This window comes from Symphalangus syndactylus, chromosome 16, assembly GCF_028878055.3.
Source record: "Symphalangus syndactylus isolate Jambi chromosome 16, NHGRI_mSymSyn1-v2.1_pri, whole genome shotgun sequence".
Classification (NCBI taxonomy): domain Eukaryota; kingdom Metazoa; phylum Chordata; class Mammalia; order Primates; family Hylobatidae; genus Symphalangus; species Symphalangus syndactylus.
Genome location: NC_072438.2, coordinates 89,881,762 through 89,901,914, shown reverse-complemented (window position 1 = coordinate 89,901,914; position 20,153 = coordinate 89,881,762). Strand labels below are relative to the sequence as shown.

At 37.1% G+C, this 20,153-nt stretch overlaps 1 long non-coding RNA gene across 1 annotated transcript in view; it reads left to right on the top strand.

The window, feature by feature from the left end:
* The first annotated feature begins 3,932 nt into the window (after window positions 1–3,932).
* The window catches only part of LOC134732702 (uncharacterized), a 162,868-nt gene continuing 146,647 nt past the window's right edge, over window positions 3,933–20,153 (top strand). The window contains exon 1 of the long non-coding RNA XR_010116124.1: window positions 3,933–3,996. This is a non-coding gene — a long non-coding RNA (uncharacterized lncRNA). The remainder of the gene's footprint in view (window positions 3,997–20,153) is intronic.

Below are 20,153 nucleotides of genomic sequence, written 5' to 3'. Positions count from 1 at the left end.
GAAATCAAATATAACTCTAGGATGTTGGGAATCAGTAGTTGATGATATAATGGTATTGGTGAAGGCAGAAGAGGAAAGGAGTATCATATGTTTGATTTAGGGTAGGTTAATATCAAGGTCATGGCTTGCATGTTTAAATATTCAACATACAGATAATTATAACTCAAGTAGTCAGGACTACAGAACCATTAAGATGTCATATGTTTTGGTACATTTTTTGAAGTAATGAAAGTTGTAAGCTCCAAAATAAGAGTATCATAATTCAGAATGTGAAAACATAAAGGACATATATTGGGGAAATCCAAACTTTAGGAAATAGGTGAATGAGAATTATAAATATTAATTTTTAATATTAGATTATATGGAATATTTAAAGTAAAACATTTAGATATTATTTTAAATATACAAAAACATATGCATATACATGTATGCAATATTCTCTAAAGTTGTCCCAATTTAAATTTATTTCATTTGCTGATCATGCTGTTGTAAAGATTCTTACATTTCTAAACAAGGTATTTTAACATTAAAGAATGACTTTTTGTTTCTGGTGCATTACTTTTTAAAATACATTGTTTCTTATATTTTAACTAAATATATTTTAACATTTAATACATATAAGTTACTTTACAATATATTAATAATAAAAAGATGATAAGTATGAGAATATAATTTAGAGTTTGTCTAAATAATAATGATGACAATAATAATTGTGATCATAAAGTAACATCATAAACTAGGTATTCTTTAAAGCAGGTTATCTGTAGCAAGTCATTTACATATCACTGCACATTATTAAATATGTGCTAGACTTTTTAATAATGACAGATGTGGAAGCAGAGGCATCAGAAGGCTAGCAACTTGCGCAAGTCTCCAGTACTAGCAACTGCCAGAGGCAAGGGCAGAGACCTCTGTCCTCCCAATGTTCACATTTCTGACCATTTAAATATAAAAAGATGGCAAAGATAATGCATATTCAACACCGCATTACAATTGTATATGAAAAAATGCATTTTACTTGGCAAGGCAGCTTGATGAAATTGATACGCTCTTTGGATGGGTATCAGGAGCATGTAGAGGTGGTGAGACTTAGCTTTTGAGTTATTGAAGTCACTCAAGGGTAAGTTAACAAACTCTGTGAGGTAAATTTTAACTGTTTTATGGTGAGAAGTCAACTTCTGTTGATTTTTACTTAACTTTATTTAGTGTCTTTCAAAACAAGGGTTTATTTTATTTTAGTCACTGATACTATCATCTCACAAACATATGCTTTCTAGGCTTTTATCAATAAAACACATAAAATAGCAACCAAAAATTATAGCATATTCAACTATAAAACTTCATTCTATCTCCATAGAGTTTACAGGAGGTTCCCTATGTCTTGAATGTCTATATAGGTTCATATCCATAACTCAGCTACAGTATTTTCCCTTTTCGTTTTTTTAAGATTATTGAACATGCTAGTTTGGGTGTACACAAATAGAGCAGTCTTCAGCATGATGTTCTTTATCTGCAGAAGAAACCATTAAATTCATGGCCAGAAATAATTCTATTTCAAAAGTATATTCTTAATATCAGACAATACAATCTTAAATGGAAATGCGTTTTTGAAGCACAAAACTAAAGTTTTATAATTTGACTCCTGATAGCACTAATGGAAGGCACACAATATATCTTTTGGGAGTCTAGAACATTTACAGCTGACATTGTAAAGTCTCTCTCTAAATTAGAGGCACTAAAACTATTTCTTCCTTTATAGAATAATACATTTAATTTGCATAACTGCAACTCAAGTATCATTTCCCTTTTATTAAATTGTACCCTATATAGCACATTTATGTGAATAAAAAAGAGACAAGAAAACTCATTACTTAAGCTTCTCTTAGCAGCTACGGTTAAAAGTTCTTTTAAAAAATATATTTTAGGGTTTACAAAAGATAAAACAGCAACATTTTGAAAGATAAATTTTCTTCCATAGAATATAGTATTTTAGAATTGTATAAAGAAAATAAGTAATTTGCCATGATGGTAATTATATCTTGATAAATTAGTAGTAATGTCCTTATTAGAGTTATTCTTTTTATTTTTATTTTATTTTATTATTATACTTTAGGTTTTAGGGTACACGTGCACAATGTGCAGGTTTGTTACATATGTATCCATGTGCCCAAAAGATGGATCCTCTTTCAGAGCCTCTAATCAAGGCACACAGCCTGCTGCAACTGATTTTAGTCCACTGAGATTTTTAACCAGACATCAAACCTGCATAACTATAATGATAAATTTGTGTTGCCTCATAACTAAATATGTGGTGATTGGTTACAGCGAAAACAGAAAACTAAAATGGCACCCTCAACCTTCCGGCCTCTCCCTCTCACCTAGTTGCTAAGTTATTTCCTGGGAATTAACTACTATGAATAAACAGAGAAAGAAGGAGAATATTATACTCCATATTATCTCACAAAAAAAACAAACAAACAAGCAAACATGTAGGGGAGGTAAATCAAGCAAGGTTACCTGTTCTGATAGGTATAAACTTCGAACAACTGAAGGGCAAGGATACTAAGGTGGTGCATGGTCAACATAGAATGGAAGTAGTGGTAGCAACCTTGGGTCTTAGGAAAAATAATTCCTGTATCTTTGTAAGTTGCTCAGGGAAATATATTTATAATAAGAGTTGTTAAGACTAACTTCTAGTTAAAACAAGCCATTAGAGTTTATGCTGTTTCTATTATTATTCAAGGAACATATATTCATTTTTTCAGGTTAATTTGATATGGAATTGGTAAGATTAAAAATTAAACACCTAGCTTAAATTCAAAGCAGGCAATAATTGATATGTTATTTTCAATAAGGTAATACCAAGTAATTTCTCTCTTGTACTATTTACTAGCCAGTATAGAGGTTTTACAACCTTGGGCAGTTCCAACATTTAGTTCTACACATCATCTATGGATTCGCTTATTATTTTAATAATTTCTTTAACTTACATTCAGTAAGATGACACTGGTGATGATGGTGGAGTATGAAACTCTCAAAATCTGATTCTCCATAAATATCATGAGAACATGGCAAAAACTGTCAAAATCAACTTTGTCAGTACTCTTAAAATTAACCAAAAGTTTGCAACAATCCAAGGAATGTTTCTCCTAGAAAAACTTCTGGATCTTGTTATGAACAGTGAAATTTGTGACACTTAAATTTAATCTGTCCCCATCCCACTCTGCAGATCTTAAGTAGCCTGGAAAACCAGCATCTCCAACAGTTATGGTGGAAACCAGCAGCAGCCTCACAGTCACTGCAGGAGATGGAATGTTGGGAGCCCTCCAAACACTCCATTCCAAGAGACATGGGATTATTTAACCCTTATGGCAGCTCCCAGAAATCCCCACTCATAGGACTGGTCTTTACTTGTCCTGACTCAGAGGTTACTCAGCACAACAAATAGTCTTTCCTTCCCAGCTGAGCATTAAAAGTTTGACCCAACACTCACACAGAGCTACTCAGCAAAGTCTGGGAACCTTATCAGTTCTGGGCATTTAAGGAAATACCTGTCCAATCATTAGTTGAAAATTAAGCTAACTGAGAAGAGATTTTTTAATTTGCACATAGTCTTTACAGAATTAGTTCAGGAAAGTCACCCAAAATACAAAAAGCCACCCAAAATACAAAAAGCGGCAGAGCAACAACAACAAGAAGCATCACTATTGATATGGTTTGGCTCTGTGTCCGCTCCCAAATTTCATCTCAAATTATAATCCCCACGTGTGGAGGGAGGGACCTGGTGGGAGGTGATTGGATCACAGGGGCAGTTTCCCTCATGCTGTTCTCACGATAGTGAGGGAGTTCTCACGAGAGCTGACGGTTTTAAAAGTGGCAGTTCCTCCTTCATTCACACTCTCTTCCACTCTCTCCTGCCACCTGGTGAAGAAGGTGCCTGCTCTCCCTTCCACCGTAATTGTGAGTTTCCTGAAGCCTTTTCATCCATGCGCAACTGTGAGTCAGTTAAACCTCTTTCCTTTATAAACTGCCCAGTCTTTGGTATTTCTTTATTGCAATGTAAAAACAGACTAATATAACTACCAACAAACCCTGAGGAGGGAACATGTGATTCTGAGAGGTGCTAAATTATATTTGAAGGGGTGGGTTGCCCCTCCACACCTGTGGGTGTTTCTCGTTAGGTGGAACGAGAGACTTGGAAAAGAAATAGACACAGAGACAAAGTATAGAGAAAGAAATAAGGGGGCCCAGGGGACCAGCGTTCAGCATATGGAGGATCCCGCCGGCCTCTGAGTTCCCTTAGTATTTATTGATCATTCTTGGGTGTTTCTCAGAGAGGGGGATGTGGCAGGGTCATAGTATAATAGTGGAGAGAAGGTCAGTAGATAAACATGTGAACAAAGGTCTCTGCATCATAGACAAGGTGAAGAATTAAGTGCTGTGCTTTAGATATGCATACACATAAACATCTCAATGCCTTACAGAGCAGTGCTGCTGCCCGCATGTCCCACCTCCAGCCCTAAGGCGGTTTTCCCCTATCTCAGTAGATGGTACATACAATCAGGTTTTATACTGAGACATTCCATTGCCCAGGGACAGGCAGGAGACAGATGCCTTCCTCTTGTCTCAACTGCAAAGAGGCGTTCCTTCCTCTTATACTAATCCTCCTCAGCACAGACCCTTTACGGGTGTCGGGCTGGGGGATGGTCAGGGCTTTCCCTTCCCAGGAGGCCATATTTCAGACTATCACATGGGGAGAAACCTTGGACAATACCTGGCTTTCCTAGGCAGAGGTCCCTGCGGCCTTCTGCAGTGTTTGTGTCCCTGAGTACTTGAGATTAGGGAGTGGTGATGACTCTTAACGAGCACGCTGCCTTCAAGAATCTGTTTAACAAAGCACAGCTGGCACAGCCCTTAATCCATTTAACCCTGAATTTGACACAGCACATGTTTCAGAGAGCATGGGGTTAGGGGTAAGGTTACAGATTAACAGCATCTCAAGGCAGAAGAATTTTTCTTAGTACAGAACAAAATGGGGTCTCCTATGTCTACTTCTTTCTACACAGACACAGTAACAATCTGATCTTTCTTTTCCCACAATATTACAGTAACGGTCGCGTTTTCAAACAAAAATTATGAGACATGCAATGAAATATGAAAGTGTGGGTTACAACCCACGGAGGAAAAAAAAATAAGTAAATAGAAACTGTCCCTGAAGAAGTACAGGCATTGCACTTACTAGAAAAGTATTTTAAATTGGAGAATTTAATATGTTAAAGTCAGTAAAGGAGAATATGTGTATTAGTTTGTTGGGACTTCCATAACAAAATACCACAGACTAGGTGGCTTAAACAACAGAAATTGATCTTCTCACACTTCTAGAGACCAAAAGTCCAAGATCACAGCGTCGGCAGTGTTGTTTTCTCCTGAGGCCTCTCTCCTTGATTTGCAAAAAGCACTTTCTTGCGGGTCCTCACTTGGTTGTTGCTCTGTGTGCACTTGCAGACACAGGTGTGCCTGGAGTATCATTGCTTACAGCTTTTCTCAGCTGACAAGCAAGGAAACGTGTATATTCATTTATGTATGTAAACAAATCTATAAGTATTTCTCTATGTATTCATATGGGTCATTTTAGCCTTTTCTTCTTTCTTATTTGTAATCTCCCCATTCAACAATGAGAAGCTTGGCTCCCATAGTCTCATCGTCTGCCATCTATTTACTTAGTTGTTCAGTTACAGTGTACATTCTGCTTCCATCTCATGCTTCCCCAACCTTACATATGTGTGTATACATAGATATGTGAGCATATAAACATATATGTGTGCATGTGTATATATAAATGTTCATACATTAAGGTATACCCTGTTCTGCAAATTTCTATGGGCTTTGTCAAATTTACACTGTAATATATCCCCATGAAAGTATCATACATAGCCTTACCTAAGAATACTGGTAAGCCATGATACCCCAGTAGCAATAAGTACACCTACAATCAAATCTTGTCTCTAATACTATTTGCCTAAGAAAGGAATCAAAGCTTCCTAGTAAAAATGGCTGATGCTAGAGCTGAACAGGAAATATAAAAGTTGAGGCTAGTGCATCTTGTAGCACCAAAAAGTTAGCAATCCACATACACACACACACACACACACACACACACACACACGACATTATCTCAAAGGGAGCCAAGAGAAAGTGTTTTCAGTGACCAAAGCTAGAACAAACTGAGAAACAAATAAATGAAGATGCTTTGGATTATAACCCAATGTATAAAATAAATATACCTGTGTCCACACCGATATAAAAAAGTAATTAAATATATAAATAGAGTGGATAGAATAGACAAATATCAGCTGCAGGAGAATTCCAAATATGTTAATACTTGGCAGGTTACATGGAGATATTGTTAATTTTCTCTAATTTTTAATAGTGGATTGTGCACAGTAACTTCCTTCCAAACAGTAAAGTAAGAAAAGGGGAAAAGGGAGAAATTTTGCAGTTTAGAAACCTGATAAACCCTACCATACCATTCCAGTTGATCAATGCTAGAATCAACATTGATATAATTTGTACCCTTAATATGATATGACGAGTATAATGCTCTACTTCTATTTTCTGAAAACAGCATAACACTGCACAATCATGAGAAGAAAATCAGATCTATAGCACTAAAGAAACAGTTTAGAAAATGCTTGCCTACAACTCCACAAAACTGTTAAGGTCATAAAAATCAAGAAAATTCTGGGAGACTGTCACTGCAATAGGAGCCCACAGAGACATGACAACTAAACATAATGTGGTATAGAGGTACTGTTGGTGCTATGCCTGCAATTTTCCTTTAAGCCTAAACCTATTCTTCTTCATTTTATTTTTAATTGATAAAAAAAACCAGGGCATATTTATGTAGTACAATGTGATATTGAATCTAAAACTGTTCTTTAGGTAAATTTACTTTAAAAAGTCCATTGTAGGCTGCGATATTCCTTCACCATAAGTAAATAATACATTTCACATTCTGGCAATATATTGACTGTCTAAATCAAGCTTTTGTAAATAAGTAGGATATGTTAACCTATTTTTACAGATAATTTCTCACTTTAAAAATGTTGTCTCAAAGTTAAAACCAATTTCATTGACAACATAAGCACAACTTCAACATTTTTATTTTGACTTTTTATTGCTTTCATTTGAAATAGTGAAATATTTGCAGTTCTCCCAACGTTTTGTTTGTCCTGTTACTCATTTTCTATTCTAAGTGTTAATGCTCATCTGTATTATATCTTCCTTTTCAATGTTTGCTTTAGAGCCATCAAATACAACTATTGTATGGTCATTCCTAATTTATTACAATATTCAAAAGTACATTATTGTTTCTTATGGGTGGACACCCCAACTTAATATAATATATACAATACTTATCAACAGACAACAAAGTAATGAAAATTAATACTTAAAGACTATTATCACAAGTTATAGCAACAAAGCATTTTCATTTAATATCAACTTATTGCTTTTAGCCATTAGACACAGGGACAGTCCAATAACCTAAAATTGGCAGGAATTATCTGTTTTTGGAAAAAGTCAAAGGTACTTAAACAGAAGATATCACTTGCCATGGAGGCTATCAACTAGGATTGCAATAGAAGTAAGGTTGATAAATTTACACTATGTTTCATTTAAAAATAGGAACTTTTCTGTAATTTTATTACAATAAGCTTCTTCCAGGAGTATATTGTATAATCTTCCATGGTAAAATAACAAGGACCGTCTTCAAAATATTCTCAAAGGCATAGTGAGAAAAGGAACACGAAAGTAAAATTAAATAACCTGTTAATTTTATATTGCTTTTATAAATGGCTTTATAGTTTCCACTTTTAATTAAAGCACCAGACTATGTACTACTCAAAGCTAATCTCAAATTCTGTTTTTAAAATGTTAAGCAATGTATGCAATATGTTTATCCCTCACTGTCATTTTCATGACAAACACTTAATAATTATGATCTTACACCAGCAGTGTGAAGCAACATTCCATCCGTGTCATCATGTTAAGAATTATTAGTATTTTCTTTAGACTTGTGACAAAGAAAAGCAAGCTTTCACAAAAGGGCCTGATATCGTTTTTAGTATAAGAATATAACATGATTTGAAAGGTTGGAAAATGTGAGATAAGATGAATTTGTGGTATTTCTGTCTTTTCAGCATTTCTTGAGGCAGGGTACAAAGAGTCAATATTGAGTTCCAAGTCATCTCTGCAAGTTTCTGGCAAATGTTTGAACAGTCTAAAAAGTATACATATGAATATTTCGCAATAGATTTGAAAAAGTATATCCAGTTTGAATGTATTTTAAAATATACATCAATGAGAAGTTTAGGGCAACACAGGATATTCTAGGCAAGATAAGTTTGGGGGAAAATATTCAAAAGTACCTAACATTCAAATAAGATTATCATAGTTGATTCCTGACCAGTTTCCGCAATAGAGATTCCATTATAGGAGAACTCATTTTTTTTTTTTATTTTTATTATTATACTTTAGGTTTTAGGGTACATGTGCACAATGTGCAGGTTTGTTACATATGTATCCATGTGCCATGTTGATTTCCTGCACCCATTAACTCGTCATTTAGCATTAGGTATATCTCCTAATGCTGTCCCTCCCCCCTCCTCCAAACCCACAACAGTCCCCGGAGTGTTATGTTCCCCTTCCTGTGTCCATGAGTTCTCATTGTTCAGTTCCCACCTATGAGTGAGAACATGCGGTGTTTGGTTTTTTGTCCTTGCAATAGTTTACTGAGAATGATGTTTTCCAATTTCATCCATGTCCCTACAAAGGACATGAACTCATCATTTTTTATGGCTGCATAGTATTCCATGGTGTATATGTGCCACATTTTCTTAATCCAGTCTATCGTTGGACATTTGGCTTGGTTTCAACTCTTTGCTATTATGAATAGTGCCGCAATAAACATACGTGTGCATGTGTCTTTATAGGAGCATGATTTATAGTCCTTTAGGTATATACCCAGTAATGGGATGGCTGGGTCAAATGGTATTTCTAGTTCTAGATCCCTGAGGAATCGCCACACTGACTTCCACAATGGTTGAACTAGTTTACAGTCCCACCAACAGTGTAAAAGTGTTCCTATTTCTCCACATCCTCTCCAGCACCTGTTGTTTCCTGATTTTTTAATGATGGCCATTCTAACTGGTGTGAGATGGTATCTCATTGTGGTTTTGATTTGCATTTCTCTGATGCCCAGTGATGATGAGCATTTTTTCATGTGTTTTGTGGCTGCATAAATGTCTTCTTTTGAGAAGTGTCTGTTCATGTCCTTTACCCACTTTTTGATGGGGTTGTTTGTCTTTTTCTTGTAAATTTGTTTGAGTTCATTGTAGATTCTGGATATTAGCCCTTTGTCAGATGAGTAGGTTGCAAAAATTTTCTCCCATTCTGTAGGTTGTCTGTTCACTCTGATGGTAGTTTCTTTTGCTGTGCAGAAGCTCTTTAGTTTAATTAGATCCCATTTGTCAATTTTGGCTTTTGTTGCCATTGCTTTTGGTGTTTTAGACATGAAGCCCTTGCTCACGCCTATGTCCTGAATGGTATTGCCTAGGTTTTCTTGTAGGATTTTAATGGTTTTAGGTCTAACGTTTAAGTCTTTAATCCATCTTGAATTAATTTTTGTATAAGGTGTAAGGAAGGGATCCAGTTTCAGCTTTCTACATATGGCTAGCCAGTTTTCCCAGCACCATTTATTAAATAGGGAATCCTTTCCCCATTTCTTGTTTTTGTCAGGTTTGTCAAAGATCAGATAGTTGTAGATATGTGGCATCATTTCTGAGGGCTCTGTTCTGTTCCATTGATCTATGTCTCTGTTGTGGTACCAGTACCATGCTGTTTTGGTTACTGTAGCCTTGTAGTATAGTTTGAAGTCAGGTAGCGTGATGCCTCCAGCTTTGTTCTTTTGGCTTAGGATTGGCTTGGCGATGCGGGCTCTTTTTTGGTTCCATATGAACTTTAAAGTAGTTTTTTCCAATTCTGTAAAGAAAGTCATTGGTAACTTGATGGGGATGGCATTGAATCTATAAATTACCTTGGGCAGTATGGCCATTTTCACGATATTGATTCTTCCAACCCATGAGCATGGAATGTTCTTCCATTTGTTTGTATCCTCTTTTATTTCATTGAGCAGTGGTTTGTAGTTCTCCTTGAAGAGGTCCTTCACATCCCTTGTAAGTTGGATTCCTAGGTATTTTATTCTCTTTGAAGCAATTGTGAATGGGAGTTCACCATGATTTGGCTCTCTGTTTGTCTGTGATTGGTGTACAAGAATGCTTGTGATTTTTGTACATTGGTTTTGTATCCTGAGACTTTGCTGAAGTTGCTAATCAGCTTAAGGAGATTTTGGGCTGAGACAATGGGGTTTTCTACATATACAATCATGTCATCTGCAAACAGGGACAATTTGACTTCCTCTTTTCCTAATTGAATACCCTTTATTTCCTTCTCCTGCCTGATTGCTGTGGCCAGAAGTTCCAACACTATGTTGAATAGGAGTGGTGAGAGAGGGCATCCCTGTCTTGTGCCAGTTTTCAGAGGGAATGCTTCCAGTTTTGCCCATTCAGTATGATATTGGCTGTGGGTTTGTCATAGATAGCTCTTATTATTTTGTGATACATCCCATCAATACCTAATTTATAGAGAGTTTTTAGCAGGAAGGGTTGTTGAATTTTGTCAGAGGCCTTTTCTGCATCTATTGAGATAATCATGTGGTTTTTCTCTTCGGTTCTGTTTATATGCTGGATTACATTTATTGATTTGCCTATGTTGAACCAGCCTTGCATCCCAGGGATGAAGCCCACTTGATTATGGTGGATAAGCTTTTTGATGTGCTGCTGGATTCGGTTTGCCAGTATTTTATTGAGGATTTTTGCATCAATGTTCATCAAGGATATTGGTCTGAAATTCTGTTTTTTGGTTATGTCTCTGCCAGGCTTTGGTATCAGGACGATGCTGGCTTCACAAAATGGGTTAGGGAGGATTCCCTCTTTTTCTATCAATTGGAATAGTTTCAGAAGGAATGGTACCAGTTCCTCCTTGTATTTCTGGTAGAATTCGGCTGTGAATCCATCAGGTCCTGGACTCTTTTTGGTTGGTAAGCTATTGATTATTGCCACAATTTCAGAACCTGTTATTGGTCTATTCAGAGATTCAACTTCTTCCTGGTTTAGTCTTGGGAGGGTGTATTTGTCGAGGTATTTATCCATTTCTTCTAGATTTTCTAGTTTATTTGCATCGAGATGTTTGTAGTATTCTCCGATGGTAGATTCTATTTCTGTGGGATCAGTGGTGATATCCCCTTTTTCATTTTTTATTGCATCTATTTGATTCTTCTCTCTTTTCTTCTTTATTAGTCTTGCTAGTGGTCTATCAATTTTGTTGATCTTTTCAAAAAACCAGCTCCTGGATTCATGAATTTTTTGAAGGGTTTTTTGTGTCTCTATTTCCTTCAGTTCTGCTCTGATTTTAGTTATTTCTAGCCTTCTGCTAGATTTTGAATGTGTTTGCTCTTGCTTTTCTAGTTCTTTTAATTGTGTGTTAGGGTGTCAATTTTGGATCTTTCCTGCTTTCTCTTGTGGGCATTTAGTGCTATAAATTTCCCTCTACACACTGCTTTGAACGTGTCCCAGAGATTCTGGTATGTTGTGTCTTTGTTCTCATTGGTTTCAAAGAACATCTTTATTTCTGCCTTCATTTCATTATGTACCCAATAGTCATTCAGGAGCAGGTTGTTCAGTTTCCTGTAGTTGAGCGGTTTTGAGTGAGTTTCTTAATCCTGAGTTCTAGTTTGATTGCACTGTGGTCTGAGAGACAGTTTGTTATAATTTCTGTTCTTTTACATTTGCTGCGGAGAGCTTTACTTCCAACTATGTGGTCAATTTTGGAACAGGTGTGGTGTGGTACTGAAAAAAATGTATATTCTGTTGATTTGGGGTGGAGAGTTCTGTAGATGTCTATTAGGTCCACTTTGTGTAGAGCTGAGTTCAATTCCTGGATATCCTTGTTCACTTTCTGTCTCATTGATCTGTCTAATGTTGACAGTGGGGTGTTAAAATCTCCCATTATTATTGTGTGGGAGTTTAAGTCCCTTTGTAGGTCACTGAGGACTTGCTTTATGAATCTGGGTGCTCCTGTGTTGGGTGCATATATATTTAGGATAGTTAGGTCTTCTTGTTGAATTGATCCCTTTACCATTATGTAATGGCCTTCTTTGTCTCTTTTGATCTTTGTTGGTTTAAAGTCTATTTTATCAGAGACTAGGATTGCAACCCCTGCCTTTTTTTGTTTTCCATTTGCTTGATAGATCTTCCTCCATCCCTTTATTTTGAGTCTATGTGTGTCTCTGCACGTGGGATGGGTTTCCTGAATACAGCACACTGATGGGTCCTGACTCCTTATCCAGTTTGTCAGTCTGTGTCTTTTAATTGGAGCATTTAGCCCATTTACATTTAAAGTTAATATTGTTATGTGTGAATCTGATCCTGTCATTATGATGTTAGTTGGTTATTTTGCTTGTTAGTTGATGTAGTTTCTTCCTAGCCTCGATGGTCTTTACAATTTGGCATGTTTTTGCAGGGGCTGGTACCGGTTGTTCCTTTCCATGTTTAGTGCTTCCTTCAGGAGCTCTTTTAGGGCAGGCCTGGTGGTGACAAAATCACTCAGCGTTTGCTTGTCTGTAAAGTATTTTATGTCTCCTTCACTTATGAAGCTTAGTTTGGCTGGATATGAAATTCTGGGTTGAAAATTCTTTTCTTTAAGAATGTTGAATATCAGCCCCCACTCTCTTCTGGCTTGTAGAGTTTCTGCCAAGAGATCAGCTATTAGTCTGATGGGCTTCCCTTTGTGGGTAACCTGACCTTTCTCTCTGGCTGCCCTTAACATTTTTTCCTTCATTTCAACTTTGGTGACTCTGACAATTATGTGTCTTGGAGTTGCTCTTCTCGAGGAGTATCTTTGTGGCGTTCTCTGTATTTCCTGAATCTGAATGTTGGCCTGCCTTGCTAGATTGGGGAAGTTCTCCTGGATAATATCTTGCAGAGTGTTTTCCAACTTGGTTCCATTCTCCTTGTCATTTTCAGGTACACCAATCAGACATAGGTTTGGTCTTTTCACATAGTCCCAAATTTCTTGGAGGGTTTGTTCATTTCTTTTTATTCTTTTTTCTCTAAACTTCCCTTCTCGCTTCATTTCATTCATTTCCTCTTCCATCAGTGATACCCTTTCTTCCTGTTGATCGCATCTGCTACTGAGGCTTCTGCAATCTTCGCGTAGTTCTCAAAACTTGGCTTTCAGCTCCATCAGCTCCTATAAGCTCTTCTCTCCATTGGTTATTCTAGTTATCCATTCTTCTAATTTTTTTCAAAGTTTTTAACTTCTTTATTATTGTTTTGAATTTCCTCCCATAGCTCAGAGTAGTTTGATCGTCTGAAGCCTTCTTCTCTCAACTCGTCAAAGTCATCCTCCATCCAGCTTTGTTCCGTTGCTGGTGAGGAACTGCGTTCCTTTGGAGGAGGAGAGGTGCTCTGCTTTTTAGAGTTTCCAGTTTTTCTGCTCTGTTTTTTCCCCATCTTTGTGGTTTTATCTACTTTTGGTCTTTGATGATGGTGATGTACACATGGGTTTTTGGTGTGGATGTCCTTTCTGTTTGTTAGTTTTCCTTCTACCAGACAGGACCCTCAGCTACAGGTCTGTTGGAGTTTACTAGATGTCCACTTCAGACCCTGTTTGGCTGGGTGTCAGCAGCGGTGGCTGCAGAACAGCAGATTTTCGTGAGACCACAAATTCAGCTGTCTGATAGTTCCTCTGGAAGTTTTGTCTCAGAGGAGTACCTGGCCGAGTGAGGTGTCAGTCTGTCCCTACTGGGGGGTGCGTGCCAGTTAGGCTGCTCAGGGGTGAGGGACCCACTTTAGGAGGCAGTCTGTCCATTCTCAGATTTCCAGCTGCGTGCTGGGAGACCCACTACTCTCTTCAAAGCTGTCAGTCAGACAGGGACATTTAAGTCTGTGGAGCTTCCTGCTGACTTTTTGTCTGTGCCCTGACCCCAGAGGTGGAGCCTACAGAGGCAGGCAGGCCTCCTTGAGCTGTGGTGGGCTCCACCCAGATCGAGCTTCCTGGCTGCTTTGTTTACCTAAGCAAGCCTGGGCAATGGCGGGCACCCCTCCCCCAGCCTCACTGCCGCCTTGCAGCTTGATCTCAGGCTGCTGTGCTAGCAATCAGCGAGACTCCATGGGCAGAGGACCCTCCGAGCCAGGTGCGGGACACAATCTCCTAGTGTGCCGTTTTCCAGGCCCGTTGGAAAAGCGCAGTATTAGGGTGGGACTGACCCGATATTCCAGGTGCCGTCTGTTACCCCTTTCTTTGACTAGGAAAGGGAACTCCCTGACCCCTTGCGCTTCCTGAGTGAGGCAATGCCTCGCCCTGCTTCGGCTCACGCACAGTGCGCTTCACCGACTCTCCTGCACCCACTGTTTGGCTCTCCCTAGTGAGATGAAACCAGTACCTCAAACAGAAATGCAGAAATCATCCGTCTTCTGTGTCGCTCAGGCTGGGAGCTGTAGACCGGAGCTGTTCCTATTTGGCCATCTTAGCTCCACTCCTGAGAACTCATTTATTAATTAAATATGTATTTTCTGGATGTCTAACACATGGCCGACGGTGGTCCAGACATTGAGATCATAGGGAAAGGTAGTGGTCCATTCAAGGTAGGCTGACATAATTCCGGTCATTCATGAAATATGTAAAAATTTTTGAAGTTGGATTCTTGTTATGTGCATATAATTTATATTTATATACCATACTTGCAACAGAGTAAATTCATTTTAAAAACAAAACACAAGATCAGAAAAATAGATAATATTTATTATATTTTGTTCTTATAAACAGATGAAAAATGGTATGTTTCCTGCAGGGCTCCTGGCCTCAATATGAGACCAGTTTCTCAGAATATCTCTGCAGTTAAAATCTCTCTTTCCAAGGTTAACTTATACTTGAATTTCTTTCACATTTTGGTTTACCCTGTGTACTGGCTATTCTTAACTTTTTCCTGAAAGTTATAGAAGGCAACACAGATTAGGGTGATCTAAAATATAGCTCTATTCACATTTTACAGTTAAAAATAAATGTTTTTTTTAATTTTTTTTGTTTTAGAGGAATGTTTGAAAAAGGAACACATATTTTACATAACATAGCCAATCTAGTTAGTGTTACATGCTGTGCTAAACATGTTCATATATTATTCTTAACATCTTTCTGAAGTATTGTATCTAAGGCTTAATGCTTAGTAATTGATTAATCCAGAAGTGAAATCAGAGCCTGTCCCTTATTTAGGAAGAAAAACCAAAACAATTGCAATACGTGGCATGTACAAATCTGGAAGATTTTTGTTTTACTGTGAATTACATCCTCTCGAGAAGATTTTCACATAAATATTCTGAACAAAACCATTCATTTATCTTGAAAGTGTGGGAATAGGAATCTTTGAATATTTGTTTAGTGTTATTGTTCCCATACAATGAATTAAAAGGGTCTGCCCAGAATTAAGAAAGCATTGTTAACCTTTCCAATTTACAATCTTAGAGAATTAGATGTTAGCATAAAGTTTTTGTTTCTTTCTGTTCAACCAGCCCATTTGGAATAGTATGGCAAAAGAAAACATTCAGTTGTGCAAGGAGTCAACAATAAAATACCTGAGATCACACCCCATAGGAGACACTCCGTGGAGTTTGAGTGCAGGATTTAACATCATGGCTCTAGCTTCTAAACTGTCCCATTTCATATGGTTTGGCATCTTCAGGGTTACTACAGGATTTGTAGATTATGTCTTACGTGTGTCTTAAAACTGTCGGAGTTTTTACAGTAGGTAGCTCGTCAGGCATGAGCTGGGCAGGAAAATGCTCCTCGCAGCCCACCAGGAATGTCAGGTGCCCACCAGGTGCTGGTCAGGCAGTTGTCACACTGCCTTTCCAAAAGGATAATTGGTTGTGAGAAATCATCCTGGCAGCAGGGAGAGGCAGTTTCTCAACAGATAAAAACACCTGAAATTGGCAATTGGCAGCCTCCAATAAGATCTTAGGAATTGGATGGGTGGGCTCAAGCCTGTGAATGAAGAGACAAAATAGCGGAATATGAACTTCCGGGGGCATTCCACTGGTAAAGGGAAGAAATCCTCAGGTGAGCATTTGTACAATTCCAATAAACATCCTGTGCATGTTCACTTTCCAAGCGCAAGCTGCTTCTTTTTAATAGACTTCCTCTCCCACTCTGAAACTTGCCTCGGTTTCTTTTTCTGCCTTATGTCCCTCATTCAAATTATTTCTTCTTAGGAGGCAGGAGCTGAGGTTGGTACAGACCCGTACAGATTTGCTGCCAGTAACTCAGGTAACTTCTACCACTAACAAAGTGATACTAAAGAACGTCAGAGTTATAAGGGGTAACAGACATAGTCTAGAAAAATAAATCCTTATCATAAAATTAAAGAATTTATATCCAAATTCACATCCAATCACTTTAAGAAAAAAACTTGGAAAATATTTAAAGAATAACCAAGTCAAGCAAGATATTATTTGCAAAAAAAAAAAAAAAAGAAAAGAAAATCAGAATAGTTCAACTGGGTCTTCTCAACATTCTTTTGTCACCAAAAACAGCCTCCTGTTTTATATAATCCAGTTTTAAAATCACATATTTACTCCATAATATTACGTCAAAAATCTTTCTTAAGAAAGTTTGAACAAGAGGATTAAAATCAATTGTGTTTATACTACTGGTTCATCTATGTTATTAAAGTATTTTCATAAACAAAAAATGGCAACCTGGTTCTATTTTCCTCCCTCTGTCTCTTTCTTCCTTCTTTCCTTTTTCTGTCTTGACTCTTTGCAGTTAAAAACAAAATCCAAAAACAAAAAAGCAACAACAAAAAAACGATTGTCTCAGCTAGTTGTTTCTGCTTCTCAAGATGTCACAACACAGAGATAAACATATTAAATCGTAATTTCCAAGTCTACATCATTTTTTAAAGTTTTTCAGGTAAATCATCAACCCTCTGCTGCCCCCTGATAGGGCAGTATCCTGCATTGCAGGTCTGAGGAGAACTTACAAAGAGAATGCAGACCCTCTTCCAAGAATTGGGGTTACAGAGGAGAACCCTCTTGCTCTTTCAGACTTTTTTCCACTAATTGTTTTTATCCTGACAAAACATGCTATCTCAGGCTATTCCACAAACCAGCTTTCTACCCTACCTGGAATGATTTATTTTCCTTTTTTTCTTCTAGTATCAAAGAATACCATTGAGTGAAATCCCTTTGAAGCAGAGCTTTCATCTACTTATGTATGAATCTACATTAAATGTATTAATCTACATTCAATGAGGGAGTTTTCACAACCACCTCCCATTCACACCTGTGAAGCAGAAACTCCTTAAATGTAAAATATCAATAACTGAGACGAAAGGTGAAAAAAGTTCTAGTATTAATTTGGACCACTCTCATTAATTATTTCCTGGGGATTGTTAATGCTCTACTTTTCTTTCCAGTATCCCAGAAAGCCAGGTACATAGGCATGTATCACACATCAGTTAACTAATATACTCATTGATATGAGTAATATATCAATGACAAAGGGCAATGACAACTAAATTAATTCATGTTCAATATCAAATGAATACAATTCAGAGACTTATTTTAAACTCATTTGTAAATCAGTAGAAAATATCATACAATATATATGCCTGAGAGGAATATGGATATATTTGTGAATATTAATATATATAGGAAATATAATCTGCCAAAGAAAATAATTTTAAAGACAAAGGTACATGCTGTTTTCAATCTGTATTTCAATAGTAAAAGTAATACAGTACAGTAAGAATGCTTTATGTTGAATTACAGAAGATAATTTACTCTTCCAATTATTTTCACACTAAATTTTTAACAGGCTAATTTGTTATAGAATGTAAATATATTTAAAATAAATATTTCAAGCTTTGTGTTGGCAACAATCCAAAACAACCATGAACATTTTCAGTTTACAACCCAACAAAGATGGCCTCATGCTTTGGACAATTTGGTGTACTTGGTCGATTTTTTGAATGTCATACTTTGGAATCTTTCCATGTCATTTCTCTAGCATCTCCTGTATGATGACTCTTTAATCATATTTTTTTTGATTAATGAAGCTGCATAGAAGGAATTCCTTCTCTTTTGCCCACCAATAACATGACATGAATATATAGATGATAAGAATGGTCTCATATGTTTTCCCATCTCCAGCTTCTCAGGTTTTGTCTTCTGATATAATTTTATGGCTTCACATGAAACAGATATCAAAGTAAGACATTTAAATTTAGATCTGAATTAAAATTGTAACAAAGTCATTAGGTCAGGGAAATATATATTTTATTTTAGGAGCTGAACTTGTCAGATGTCTGAAGGAACTCTTTAGGTATCCTGGAAAACATACAAAAAGAGAAGGGATTTTGGGTAAAGTTTCAAATTAAAATCAAGCTTAATACATAAGATGTAGGGTGTGGATGATGAAATATGGTTGACCCTTGAAAAACATGGTGATTAGAGTAGCCAATGCCTTACACTGTGTGTATAACTATTTACTCTCCAAAGATTTAAACAGTAACAGCCTACTGTTGACCTGAAGCCTTGCCAATAACTTAACAATTCATTAACACATAATTTATGTATTAAACGCATCACATACAGTATCCTTGCAGTAAGGTAGTCTAGAAGAATGAAAATGTTATTAAAAATAATAATCAAAGTATATTTATTTTCCACCAAGTGGAACTGGATTATCCTAAAGACCTTTATTCTTCATGGGTTGAATAGGCGGAGGAGGAGGAGGGACAGGAAGGGTTGGTATTGCTGTCTCAGTGGTGGCAGAGGTAAAAGAAGATCCACAAATAAGTGGACCCATGCAGTTCAAACCCATGCTGTTCAAGGGTCAACCATACTGAAAAATAACAGTGAATGCGGGAATATGTTACTATTACAGAAGTTAGTTATGAGAGGAAGAATAGTTCAGACAATAAAGTCAACAGTAATAATTCAGTGTATAACTAATTACTGACTTTAGATACGTTCATTTTAAAGAGACTTTATAATTAAAAATGTACATGGAAGTATAATAGAATAATTACTTTGAAAAAATGTAAACTTTGATATAGTTTGGATATGTGACCCTGCCAAATCTGTTGAAATGTGATTCCCAATATTGGAGCTGGAGTCTGGTGGAAGCTGATTGGATCATGGGGGCAAATTTCTTATGAATGGTTTAGCACCATGCCCTTGGGAAAAAGTGAGTTTTCATTCAGTTAATTCACATGAGATCTTGTTGTTTAAAATAGTGTGGAACCTCCCGCTTCTCTCTATTGCTCCTGAATTGCCATGTGACCTGACATGCAAGCTCCTGCTTTGCCTTCTGCCCACCCAAAAAAATGTTGCCTGAGGCCTCCTCAGAGGCAGATGTCAGTGCCATGCTTGTACTAAACTTTTTTTTTCTTTTTTGAGATGCAGTCTCGCTCTGTCACCAGGCTGGAGTGCAGTAGGATGATCTCGGCTCACTGCAACCTCTGCCTCCCTGGTTCAAACGATTCTCCTGCCTCAGCCTCCTGAGTAGCTGGGATTACCAGCAGGCACCACCATGTCCAGCTAATTTTTGTATTTTTGGCAGAGACGGGGTTTCACCATATTGGCCAGGATGGTCTTGATCTCCTGACCTCATGTTCCACCCACCTCAGCCTCCCAAAGTCCTGGGGTTACAGGTGTGAGCCACCGTGCCTGGCCTAAACTTCTTTTCTTATAAATTACCCAGCCTCAGGTATCTATTTATAACAACGCAAGAACGACCTAATGCAGTGTTTAAACGATTTTAGTAATTATAATCTAAGTGATTTTTAGAAAACTGTGCCATATCTGATAATATCATATGGCTCTGACTTACCATCTTCATTTGGAATAAAAATTCTGTTGCATAATGTTTAATGAAGTGACTCATAACAATAATTATGCTATATTACTATGTAGAAAAATCTTTTATTAAACTACTGATATGGTTAGGCTTTCTGTCCCCACCCAAATCTCATT